General features: G+C 32.5%; 1 long non-coding RNA gene across 1 annotated transcript; it reads right to left on the bottom strand.

The window, feature by feature from the left end:
* Positions 1 to 3,891: 3,891 nt before the first annotated feature.
* On the bottom strand, positions 3,892 to 9,778 carry LOC108555188 (uncharacterized). The gene is made up of 3 exons (XR_001890755.1): positions 9,700 to 9,778; positions 4,029 to 4,101; positions 3,892 to 3,930 (listed from the first exon to the last, which is right to left on the bottom strand). It is a non-coding gene; the product is annotated as an uncharacterized LOC108555188 (long non-coding RNA).
* Between the last annotated feature and the right edge of the window lie 4,950 nt (positions 9,779 to 14,728).

Genomic DNA, 14,728 nt, shown 5'->3' with positions numbered 1-14,728 from the left:
ATGGGAGATGGTCACGTATCGAATATCGCTACGATTACGACTACTCGTGAACGCATCTCTCGACAGGGAGTCTTCGATATCAAGCGTAAAAACGAACTGAACTCTGGCGAACAGTCGATCAAGAATTCATTACTTCAAAACGACATACTTGTTCGAAATAGAAAAAAGAGTGGGGACTTCAGAGTTGTCCGGCTCGGAAAAGTCGACCGCCTGTGTGTTTCAAGTCATGGTGTGCTCAATTGCATAAATTATCGTTGCGCTAGAAATGAAAGAACGTCGATGCGTTCGCCGCGAGGTTGTCTTGCAGCTGTTACTAGTTATAATTAGTCGAACATAGTATCTTGGAATATATCGCGATATAAGACTGTGTTTGGTTTGTGATAAAAAGAATTTATAATGAGATTTTTCTGCTTAGAAGTTCGATTACAGTGGAAATCGAGTTTAGATACTGAATTTTACGAACATCTTAGAATGTATAAGATATACGAATCTTTAAAGTAAATGGTTATTAATGTCTTTTTACTGTTTACTTTTTGCTGCTTTGCTCAGAAGATGCTGTGTTGTAGATATTCATTAAACGAAATTAGCTTTTTCAACACGTATTAAAAGGTATCAGTAAGAGCAAGGAAAAAAGAAATAAATAGCTCTTGAAACTGTACATTAAATTTTTATTTCAATGCTAGAGACTGTTACAACATTTAAAAGATAAAATATACTTTCTTAATCTATTATTAGATCACTCGAAATTTTAAATCTTTATTCTTGTAAATAATTAAAAAGAAATGATGATTCCTTAGCAAAGTGTTAATAGAAAAATTAATCGCGTTTATTGTGTGTGTATTTTAAAATGTATATTTTAAAATTTTAATGATTGTTTCTAATGAATACTTGTTCTCATATAAAAATAATAATACACTTTAATTGCACAGGATTTTTAAAATCGATATATATTTTAATATATTGTTATATTTTAATTAATACAAATGGTTATATAAAATGCGTTATACCTTTATTAGTTATGCGTAACTCTTATGTACGTAATATACAAATTTAAATATATTCCATATCCTACCTAGTACTGATTATAATATATACTGATAATTAACAAGATGTAAGGTAATAAATATTAGTAAAATAATTGATTGAATCCGATAAAACAATTTCTGTACATTTAATTTTAATTTCAACATTGAATTTTAATATTTACATAAGAATTAAATACTTTATAACATAAATAATTATTATATATAATGTACTAATGTAACGACAAGTGATAGAACAAAATATGAAAAATTGAAAGAAGATTGTTGTATTACATTTATTAAAGCAATATTTTCTTCGCTGTTCTTATTATACAATTATTCTTTAATAACACATCGTACTAATAGCATTATGTTTTTCTTGGCAACAGCATCGTAAATGAAATGAAGAAACGCCATTTCATGAAATGACTATAATACTCTCAAGGAAGTATCCCTACTTCCAACTTACTGGTACGTTATAAAATCTAGAATTTCTGTGAAAACTGTTAGTATAATAATTATTTGATACGTTAACTTACAGTTTTATTCGCTTTCTTTACCCGTCATTAAAACGCGCTTCTTTAACGATTTTAAACGAAACACCTTTCTAATAATATTTTTAAAAAACTACCACAGCATGTTTCTGACCAACAGACATCTTTTTCCTGGCAGCAATTAAATAGTTAATCATTTCTTTCAAAATACAATATTCCGACACTGTCAACATAACCACAAATACAATTTCGTACGAACAATGGGGTTAGAATATTTTTACAAATGCACATCGTCCTTTCGAACGTTACAGAACTTTAGAAAATCTTAATCAAGAAACAACTGTTGTAGAAATAATCTGATAACTCATTATTCAATCACCGAACGCGAAAATATTTCGCACGTGTGACTTGTAACGAAACTGTCGGCGCTACTCAGCCTTCCATTTGCAGCACATTTGGACCGAGAAATCTGGTTACTTTATAAACTCGTTACGAGCGCCACGACAGCGTGAGCGGCGCGTAGTTAAGCAACACCGAGGGTAATTCGTCGTTATGTTTCCCAAACCGGACGATCCTCGGTCGGTAGGCAGTGTAGAGCTCTTATTTTACGCCGCACCGTTCTGGTTTTATACGCTTTTTACATGCAATTTACATGCAGTCTGTACTTTAAGTCAATTAGGATGCTTAAGGTAACAGCCCCGATACATAATCGAGAGGTTTCGTGATCCTTGAAACTTACACGAATGGTACGTGAAATATGCCCCGAGCGTGGGTAACTTTTCGAACTGTGTTATCTCGTTCGCAGAGCAAAAATGGCGGGCGTTTCATCGGTAAAGCAACGTTAATAATTTAGCGGCACTATATTTATCGTGGTTTAGACACAGCATAGGGCGGTACGAAGCTAATGAGATTTCTGGAACCAAGAATAACGTGACTTAATCTTAAGTCTCAGTTCTGCGCATGTAAGGAAATTTAATTATCACGTATAACCTTATTTGGTTTCGTCGAAAATTCTGATCTGATTAAAACTTTGCCACCTTTCGAGTATCTGTGAGAAAGTTTACCGAATTCATCACGGACGTTATCCGTTAGATGGAATTACTGAGTCGTGACACTAATTGTAGGTATCCGTATTTCATACAGTAAAGTAAATACAATATCTTTTTGCTATTTATATGGTAAAACGGTTTAAATTGAATTAAAATAAAATATTGTTCCTTTTTATGAAACTTTGATACTTTTTTTCTTTTATGAATTTTAACAAAGTAATTAGTAGTTTTTTAATGAGAAAAATAATAGTTTAATATTAGTAATATGACAAAGTTTTATGCTCTAAAGTAACTTTAATTTCAAATTCTAACCTATGCATGAAGTTTGTAACACGAAATATAATAACACGAATACTGTTGAGCAGGTAAAAAGTATTTATGAAGTACTTCCAAAATCAATAATTCCTCTTGTTAATTGATATTAATTAATGGAAATAACAATTATATAATTATATCAAGATCCATGCTAACTGAATGTAACCTTTATTCGAATAACTGTTACGTAAAATTCCAATTATATTTTAACTTCACATATTCATTATTTTATAATATGCAATTAAAAATTCGTTATTTATTTGAATCATGTGAACATATAACATTTTTTAAATAACTTAAAATGTATTTTGTTTGATTTAAATTTTACATTAAGAATTTAAATGCAACATGTTAAGAGTACATAGACTTAATTCTAACCTATAACCTATAACTTATAAAATTATTGAATAATATTCTATATAAATTCATTCAGTGCAATAAATGATTCCTTTCCTATTTAAAGAGTTTAATAATAGTAAAATTTGGAATTTTTACAGAATAATTTCGCCACTTTCATTTTATGTTCATTAAAGTTAATATAATGATTTAAATATGAACATTAACTTAATTATTAAAATATTCCTTCATTGTAATAATTATGTTAATTTATCATTATGACGTAATATAATACGCTGTAATAATGTATTATAATTATAATAACACGATACATGAGTAATATTACAAATTTTATATGAGAATTTTAATGAAAAGGTATTATTATAAATTTAATAATTTAATATAATTAGAAAAAGACGGAATTTCTCGAATGTTTTGCTATTATGTTTAGACAGCATTCTTATATTTTCAGATGCTTATTTTACTTCAAAATACGCAACTGTACAAATATTTATAAAACGTGATTATTTACATGCCGATAGTATATCCTATTATTTGTATTTAGATTAACATCAGTATACACTAATAATGTTTGCAAATACTGTCTTTTAACTACCTATTTAAAAATCGTTTCGTGGAAACTTGTTAATTTGCAAATGAATGAGACAAATCATTGTTGGGAATATGTAAATCTCATAATGCCTCTGTTATATTCTGCAAGTAAAACGTTTTCTTGATTAATGAATTATGAAATTTAGTAAAGAATCAATTTTGTATTATTACTGGCAAATAATTTTTAATTAAAAACTTACCTTTACAAAATATCATTATGTCGTATAATGTAATAATAATTCTCATACGAGATAATATGAAATTATATGCGATCTGTAAAATGAAAAATTATTATGATAAATTAATTAATATTACTTCTGGTTTTTTGAGATTTTAATTAAAAAATATTATTTTTGTGTTTATGCTATTTATTAACGGTACTATTTGACTTCCAAATTTGCAATTTTAATATTTAACAGTGAGAAGGAAGGAAAGTGTTTTAAATTTTAATATTTACAAATATATTTTTCTATACTGTGTACGTAGAACTGTGTGGAAAATAACAAATACCAATATTAGTTTTATTGCAAGTAAACAACGTAGTCTTGGCATTGTTTATAGTTGGACATTAAATATTACTGAATACATTTACGTGATAATACACCTCGTAAAGAATTGCATCATTTATTGTTACCTCAAAAATGTTTTTGAGTTTAAAATAGCATGTTGCATATTCACCTTGTCGTTCGTCAGAGTGGAAATAATTTGATTTTTGCATTATTATAAACGCGCAATACCTTTAAAAGTGTTTTAAATACTACATATATGTATACATTACACTGAATTCACATTATCCAAATTATTTAAAAAGCTTTCAACTAAATAACTGAAAAATTGCAAAATGCTAAAACTTATATTTTACTGCTTTTCAATTTGCAATACCATCTTTCAAAATAAGATTACATACATAATAAAATTAAATCCTTCAATATCTAAAAATATTAATTAAACTAGTTAATTTCATCAAATATTAAAATTTTCTACGATACTATACTATAAAACTGTTCTGCAGTATAATACTGTACTATAATACTATATTACAATACTATGCTATAGTATAAAACTATAATACTGTGCTATAATACTATATTTCAATACTGTACTATAATGTAAAATTAAAATTATAATACTGTGATATAATACTATATTATAATACTATGCTATAGTATAAAACTATAATACTGTGATATAATACTATATTATAAAACTATGCTACAATATAATACTGTACTATAATACTGTATTGTAATATTATGCTATAGTATAAAATTATAATACTGTGCTATAATACTATACTATAATGTTGCACTGTAATACTTTAGGTAAATATGCAGTATAGTACTACTACTATTACTGTACAATAACACTCTACTATAGTATAATATTACCATTATTACATTTGGGTCTCCATTTATTAATTATTAAATAGTAATCAATATACATCACAAAAACTAATGACGATAAGGAACATTATCAGATGATTAACCGTAGAAAGAATTAATGATCAGCAGCAGCTGCTGAACGATATTGTTCCCAATTAGTATGAAATTAGTACTTCATAACCTTGATTAACCATAATCAATTAATACCTTGCTAAGACATCGTTATACACCACCATGATGCCGATTTATGAATAAATCGAATCACCGAACAAACACGTCGTTTGCTGGCCACTTATCTAAACGATTACTTTTTAATTATCCTTTAATGCAACGAACGCGACGCGTTATGCCGCCCGCGACAGTGGAGCCGCGACGCGAGTCTTGTCCTTGTTTCAATTAAAACAGTTACGCATGATCTCAGGGAAGGAAAAAAGAGAGCACGATTCCGGATCGTTATGTTATTTTCTTCGCTCAACGTGCTGTCGCGTTCGTTTCACGACGTGAAAATAATTCGGTTAAAGCAGAGGCAAAACGCTCGACGTGAACACGATAACAGATTTATCAGTGGTTAATGCCAGGGATTGGCCGGCTTAAATCCCTCGCGAAATGAATATCGCCGTGTCTCGTTAGCCACGATATACGCGAAGGGACGAAGGGTGGGGGTAAAGGAGCGAGAAAGAGGGAGAGAAATGGAAAAAACAAAAGTACCAGTCAGAACCTTCAAATCGTGGACCGGTGTAATTACCGGCTATTGCGGTGCTGGGGGTTAATTTGCATTTCGATGCAATTACGACTCGCCGGCATAATCTCGTTTTCGTCGATATTATGGCTCCCGTGAAGTCCGACGGAGCATTATTGTTATAGCATAACTGGCGCGCGTTTCCGACTCGTCGTCCCGGGTATCGAATGTTAATTCGACGACGTACATTCCGGGACCGACCGAGTCTTTTATCGTCGTTTTATGACGTTGGTAAACGTACAGGCAACGGCATCGTTTTCCTTTTCGTTTTAATTGAATTATTCAGCAATCGATCTTCTATCGAGGAGTTACCTCGATGAGATAATTATTCGCTGCTTATTAGTTGCAGAACGATTTTATCGTGAGAAATGAAAATACTGTGAATGCTAATGGTAATGGTAAAGAAGGATATAATTTAAAATGTTGTATTTTACTTTTTGAAAACTTACCATTTGTTTCGATGAAGTCTAAGTGTTATCATATGAAGGTAATAAGGAACGGTAGGGAATATTCATTTTTTAGTGATTTTTGGACGCATAGGGCTTTTCGATAGTGACAATTACAGAACTGTTTACTTTTCTTCTATTGTCAAACGAGGGTACAAATTGTAGGTTACGAGGTTCACTTCTTTACTAGCGGATTGAACAATCATGTATTGATTTTCTTAATAGAGTTTTTTCGTGATATTTCTTGATACCCTTTCTTTTGTTTGATATATAATGTGAGAGTGAAGAATGTGGTGAATTATTCAAGTTTGAAGTTTTGTGTATAAAATTAGAAGCTACGAAAATTGGATTTTATTCACGATTAACGCAGTAAAGAGGTAACGTAAACTAAAAGTTATTTGTGAACTTACCTATAGATTTAAAGAACACGAAAATTGATTTTATTTATGAAACAATTCGTGATAATCGTTACTTTCGCTATTGATATACGATTATTATTCATGCTTCATTAAGTTAAATAAGAAAATATTTGATCGAACAGATCTACGTTTCTATAGTTAAGTAAATAATATAGGTTATAAACGTACGGTTCAATAATAGCGTGCAGTCCATACTTTGTGAATACATAGACGAAATATCATAATAAATATGGGTTTCTAACCTCCTTTGTTTCTAGGATACAGCTATTAAAAGCAAACGTATTATTGGGTAATAAATATTTAAAATGGCCTCTATTGGCAGCCGATTTGTATTTGCAACGTTACTCGAAATCGATGATGAATGGTGCTCCAATATAACTCTTGAAAAGTTATAAGAATACTATAATACTTTCATATGGTCGCCATATTGAATAACTGATAAAGTAATGCGATAAACCGTCCATTTATTGGAACATCTATGTTCACTGCATAACGTGTATATTTCTTGGAATACTGAAATACTTTAATCCTGAATTTAAAACTTTATACGTAATATCTGTAAATATAAATAAAAATTTGTTTTTAATTGATAAAGTAATACAATAAAAGCATATATTTATATTTATTTAATAAAATATATTCTTCTTAAAATATTGAAATACTTCAATTTTAAATTTAACTGTATAATTTTTACATATAAATTAAAATAAAAAATTTTTAATTGGAAGATATGAAATAGCATAACTTCCTCGCTAAAGCTAATTATAATATTTCGCTTTGAATGTTACAAGCATAAAATTTGAAGCGCAATACGAAACCAAGGAATAAGTATAGTGGACTACTATTGCAACAACGATTTCTAATTTTATTACGGTATAAACTTTGTTCCTATTTAATCGTCAGTTTATGAACGTGATATTTCACTTCGTGTATAGTTCAACTTCATGAAACCGTGCAAACAAAAAAGCATGACCTTTTCATAGTAATACATCATTTTACGACTAATTCCACTCGAGATTACGTAATGGCTAACACAAGATTTCTAAGAGAATGTAAATTTGGTGAAGTATAAAAATTCTTATGCATCAAGTACGAATTGTAAATTATAAAATCAAAAATTGTAATTTATTTACGTTTTCCTACAATCCGAACTCGTACGTAATAAAATTGAAACAAAATTATATTTCTCAGATGCGAATAATAATGCAAGTGTAAAATCAAATAATCTTGCAACTGCTAAATATAGCTTTAATTTTCAGAAATTTTTCATAACACATGGATAATGATATTTTAAATTTAAAAAAGGGATATAATAGTTAATGTTACCAACATTTTTAAAATAAAGTTTAATCTTCCATTTTCTCGTCATACATTATTGTAATTTCAAATTTGTATAAATTGCGTATTAATTTTAGAAACTTATTTAAAATTCAACTTACGTTTATAACAATATCTCGTATTACTTTAGTTGAAGGTTGTGCAGCTTTATGACTTCATAAATTGCTGCACAGCTTTTAAAGTACTCTTTGCTATAAAGATGTATGTCATTTGAAATTTTAACGTAATGAATATATGCAAAAGTTTCACAGTACATTATCATATATAAATTTGAGGTCAATGTTTTGAATTTCTTTTTAGTATGCACTTTCGTGCGCGAAAAACAATTATCGTATTATTTCTGTGGCTATCAGGAAAGCTTAACGGAATTCCTTTCAGATTTAAGCGTAAAATTTTGTTTCAACAAAATTAAATAAACGCCAAAAACAACTTACTGAATAAAAGAACTAATATCCAACATAAATTATACATTTGTCTATTATTTGTTATCAATTAAATAAATATCTATTATTAAATAAAATTGTTAATAAGACAGAATTAAGAAAACTGCAATAAGTAGTTTCAGAAAGGAATAGGAACAGTAGGATTGCAATACTACGAGTTCTTTATTATTAATTTATTTATTATTTATTTATCTATCTATTATAATATTTATTATACACATAATAAATTAACAATACCATAAATCATAAATTAAGCTATATATACGTGTATTTCAAATTGTAGTATACTTTAATTAAATTTAGTTTCAATTTTGACTAATTTAACATATTTATAACATTTTTTAAATTTATTACGCGTTACTATTTACCCAAAAAGGCATTAATTTCTCTAGCCATTCATACTTAAAATCTAATATAATGTTATATAATGTTAAGAAGGATTCAATGTTTTTCACGTATAATGTTAAGGAGGCTCAAACGTTTACACACGTCCGAAAGTCTCAAGGTATTTTTCGCTTATCAAATCAAATCTTGAAACCTTTCCCTCTGCTGTCACATCGGATGTGCTCATGCATCGATAATTTTGCAAGTTCGTGCTTCACACAATCCATCGTACGCGGCTCGAGCAATGGCCATGATAATAGAAGCTGTTATAGTAGAATTCGTTCAGGGTCGATGAAAAAATGTGCTTACACGCTTGCAGTCACGCTCCGTTGTACTCGACATTTTGTACACGCGACGTGACTATTTGTTGCAGGGATTCGCCCGAGGATTATACTTTGCTAGAATTGTTTCGTCCGAGAACCGTACGCCTGTCATGTAACGCGTAGAAGTTACCAGTTACTGCGTATATTACATTGCGAAAGAGCACGTTACATATTTAGAGGCATGATATTTTGTTACAGCTTGACTCGTGAAACTTAGATCGTTCGGGCGAGAAGGTGGATAAATATTTAATTGTGTCAATTTTTAGGTTAGTTCATTTTTCGGATATTTAATTCTATTTTTCATTCTATATTTTAGGTCTTAAGAATGATTCTTGAATGGAATCCGAAATTGAAAGAAATTGAAATTATCGTATAAATGAAAATTAAGTAACCTAACCTTAGTCGTTGAGGTTACGATGTAACGATGTTGCTCCGGAGTTTGAAGAAATTGAATATATTAACTTTACGAAGAATTCTACGAAGGAGTAATGTTTACTCGATGGATTATTGCAGGTTATTATAGGTAACGGAATATTTACATTATATATGATATAATTAAATGTGTTCAGCGACGACAACGACATCTATGAGCGGTCGTTGGGTTTAATAATTCAAAGTTTCGAAATACGAAGTATGAGGTTATTTTAGATGGTTAATTAATTTTAGAATATTTAATTTCGTTTTACATTCTATGTTTCAGGCGATAGAAATTATGAATCGAGTTTACTGCATAGGATACAGAAGACAAATTGAAATTGAATAACCTAATATTAGGTAACCTAACCTAAATTGTTGTAATTACCTATGATACGATATAAGTGCAGAGTTACAAAAAATTGAATATGGTCCAATAAAAACATCTGTAGAGAAATAATAACGCTTATTTAACAAATTATTCGGAGTATAAAAATATTTGTGTTATACCAAACACAATATAGCAATTTACTCTTAAACGTGTTCTGTGAGAACAATAATGTCGTCCCTAGATAATCGTCTAGTTCAACAGCTAAAAAATTTGAAATACAAAGCGTCAATTTATCCGACACAATAATGCAATAACAATCACTGCCTTGAATACAATTTATAAGACTTTTTTGGAACATAGCGCTGTATTATTAATCATCCATAACTCAAGCCGGCATTTTTATGGTATTTAGTGCTCCTTTCACTTCAAGTCTTCAAATGAACCATTTAGAAGTGTGAAGTAAATGCATATATATATATATATGTATATGCGTATAAGGTACACGCAATGGAAACTTTTCTAATTTACGTAAGATTTAATCGAAAATTTGCCATTTTCATAAAGACGCAAATTTTTTGCAGGAAAATTTTTTGAGGTTAGAAAAGGTTTTTAATATTAGAGTAGCAGTACAAGATGTCTCTTGAAGTATTTATATATTTATTCTTATATTTCTTATCATATTTCTTCTTCAGCATAGATCCATTAGTTTCGATTACATGAAACCTAATATTAATTTATTATCGAATACCATATAATATATAGGTATATAAAATCATATAATATAATTTTATATCAAATTTACAGATAATATTCAAATTACAATTTTTAATATTATAGCAATCAATATCTACATACATAATGAATTTTGCCCCAGAACTGGATCAATTGCAAAACTACAATTTTCATAATTTATCGAACAATTTTTACACATGGAAACCAGTCATAAGAGCTCATTTCGTCACTTGTTTCTAATTATTATAGCACGCGCCTTGCCTACTCGACAAGTAAATTTCAATTGAGCTTTGAAAATCTGTAACTTTATGCTTCAATTATCTAGAAATCGCTGCTGTTCCTCATTCACGATGAACAATTTCAAATTGATCAAATACCTACGATATAATTACTTTTCGATTATTTAAAATCACTCGTTCGACAGTTCAAGATTTTCAAGTAAAATACCTAATTTACATCGTCGTACATCGGTGCACCTACTAATCATCAGCCCAGAAACAAAGTACTCGCAAAGTAGCCGCCCACGGCTCATTCTCGCAATATTAGATAATTAAAACGATGTTTTCTCATAGATCGTCGCATAGCTCGGTAAATAGCATAGTCAGGGCTAAAATCACGGTCATCAAACGCCTACACGTCGTGATTACCCGTGCAGGAATTCAGTCGACATTGTGAAAGTAATCGTACAATCCTGTTCTTGGTTTACAGCCAGAAGAGGCAGCAACAGCAGCAGCATCCGCAGCAGCATCCGCAGCAGCAACAGCAACACATGCATCACAACCACCAACAGCAACATCAGCATCCGCATCAGCATCAGCATCAGCATCAGCATCAACATCAACATCCGCATCCGCATCCGCATCAGCATCAGCATCAGCATCAGCATCCGCATCAGCATCAGCATCAGCATCAGCATCCGCATCAGCATCAGCATCAGCATCCGCATCAGCTTCAGCATCAGCATCAGCATCCGCATCAACTTCAGCATCAGCTTCAACATCAGCTTCAGCACCAACTTCAACATCAGCTTCAGCATCAACACCAGCATCAGCACCAACATCAGCATCAGCATCAGCATCAGCATCAGCATCAGCACCAGCATCAGCACCAGCATCAGCATCAGCACCAACACCAGCACCAGCACGCTTCCTGGTACTGGACCACCTTGGCGTCCTGACCACCATGACCTTGACCCTGACCACAAGTCGAGTAGTCCTGGAATAAGAGGAGGGAGAGGATTCTTCTCGTCAGCGAAAAAGCGTATCGAAGCGCCCTCTTTTGCGGTTCCTATTCTCGAGATGAACCACAAGGGCAAGACCCATCGAATCCACTCGGGAACACGGAAAGAACGTTCCGCGTGGATGACCGGTGTTCCTACAGACTTTGAACATCCTCTTCGACCTATTCACCGTGATACTCTTCGTCAAAGACCTCCGCTTTGATCATCATCGTTGCACAGATTCCCCGTGTGCCACGGTAGAGAGCCGCTGCTGCTGCACTCATCGTGATTTCCTCTCCGTAGAGAAAGACAGTCCTTCTCTGTATCTCCCACTCTGTCGTGAGTCCGTTTGTAGGGACCTTTTACGTGTGTGATCGTTTTCATAGAGTTTCTGATTCTTTCTACCGAACCCTTGGCTCCGCCAACCCCCTTTTATTCACGGCCAAGAAAAACGCGATGCTTGTCTCTCTAGTTACATATACATCGACCGGCTTATTCCGATTATACGATATTCCGCGTTCGCCGTGCGAGTCGATAGGGATCAGTTTTCTGGAGAATCTTCGCGTCCGCTGCGAATTTTTATCGCCCAGTTGACCGACCGCTCTACGCTGATTATCGGTATTATAGGATCTGCGACCACCGGCGATTCTTTTGTTATTCATAGTCGTTTATCCTTGTTAATTTACGATTTGCCAAACGCACGGAGCACTTTAGAGTTTAACTATTCGCTAACGTTTTCTTGGTTATGTTTGGCACGTTGCTTTGCAAGGGCGTATAGTACCCGACGAAGCGGTGAAACACGCGAACGCCGTGACGAGACGAAAATTCCGGTATCGTAAACATATTTAAATTCGTTTCAGCGCTCCCCCTTAAAAAGTATTCCCTTATCGTAACTTATCGCGATGCCATATATCTCATATGTCAGTACGATATATGGACGCTTAATTTAACCGTTGAAATTCTACTAGACATTTTTTCGAAGAAATACGGTGAGAATTTCGCAACTGGTATCGAATTGGGTTGAAACACTCGGTCTCTGTTCTCGTCAAATAGTAAAACGGTATTGTGACTCATTCGTTCCTTTAGAAGAAATAGATCGATCCGTTGTAGCATGTAGCGAAAGGTATTTAACCTCAAAGTGATAGAGTGTTAAGATTCTACTAGAGATAGAAACGTGAATCGGGGGCAGAATGTAAATAAAACTCGCGTGATTATCGTGATGTGTAAGAAATAAGTGCAATGTATCATAAATGAATGTAATTTCATAGAATTCCGATGGAACTGTACGATACGTATCCGTAGGTAAAGCTACATAAAGATACGCGTTGTCTGTGGAGCACAGTGAGATCGTTGTTTCGTTTCGAATTACTTCGCGCATGCGCAGTCTCGCTTCTGCGCTTCGAATACTACGACCGCATTCGAATATTGTTCACTTCGTGATTTTTGCTTATTAATCGTCTGATTAGCTTGATTTATTAACACCGCGTTGAACGTGTTCACAGTTTAGTGACATTGAATTGTTATTTTAACATTTTAATCGGTTATTCTTCGCAATGAAGGATTATTATTCGCATTGTTACGGCCAGAATTATTTATATCGTAGCTAAATGCGACAATCGTCTTTAACCTTCTATAACTAGAATTTTCTTTTGCGTATAGAAAAAGAAAGAGATATCAATTTCTCACCTTGAACTAAAAATTGAAAATTAATAACGGCTGCGAAGGAATTATTCGGTGCCAATAACAGTGGCACGATAATGAGGCATAATAGTACCTCAGGAGTATATAAAACAGGACACGAAGCATAGATACATGACTGTGTAACTGCCTTGTCACGAGATGTTATAGAGGGTTAACGAAGCTTCACGTCGACCGTTTAGCCTGAAAGTCGATTCAAATTAATCTCTGTATTTCGTTTTGTTGTTTTCTCTCGACTCAATTCTTGATTTCGATATTGTTGTTATTCGACCTTGTTGTTGTAATTATTTCGTACTATATACGGCTGTTTCTTGAAGTAGCAAGTGATAACGCATACGATACGTAGAAACGGCGGAATACGTGCAATAGTTTTTAATTCGTTCATTTCACATGGATCGTCACGGCGATCGTGAACCCTTCTCACGATCCTATCAACGAAGACATTAATGCGATACGAACAAACGTTTGCATCCTGCGTCTAGAGTCGAGTTTATATGCAACAAGTGAAACATGCTGATTACGCCACCGTTTATGTAAATTAACGAGGAAATTAATTTGTTGCACAGATAATCTCCATTGCGTATGCGACAGACATTGCGAGAGAATTCGAGCACGAAAGGATAAATACCCGAATGTTAAGTCGCGAAGGGGAGACTTAAAGCTTTAAGGCTGATTCACAGAGGGAGAAGGAAAAAGGAAAGAATTATTTTGAAAGTGTTAGGTTTAAAAATCGATAGAGCCAGCGCTTTCGTATCGCTCGTCACGAAGAACTTAATATAGCCACCGACTAATTAGGTCAAATCAATTTTTTATAGCCTACATCCGTTAAGGTTTAAATTGTCCCGTGAACTAGTTTGTTGGAATATTCTTGATGATAATTTATTTGCGCATAAATTAAATATCGCTGTAGCGGAGGATGAGGAGACAAAGTGAACATTGATCGGGATCACGAGCGTAAAAAGTGACAACGCAAATTATGCCATTCTACGTAAACAGTGTGGACAGCTAATGATAAATTATTGTTCCGCGAAG

This window comes from Eufriesea mexicana, unplaced genomic scaffold (genome assembly GCF_001483705.2).
Source record: "Eufriesea mexicana isolate 0111107269 unplaced genomic scaffold, ASM148370v2 scaffold474474847, whole genome shotgun sequence".
In the NCBI taxonomy this organism is placed as follows: domain Eukaryota; kingdom Metazoa; phylum Arthropoda; class Insecta; order Hymenoptera; family Apidae; genus Eufriesea; species Eufriesea mexicana.
Note: the sequence above shows the minus strand (reverse complement) of the source record. Positions and strands in the feature narration are given on the sequence as shown.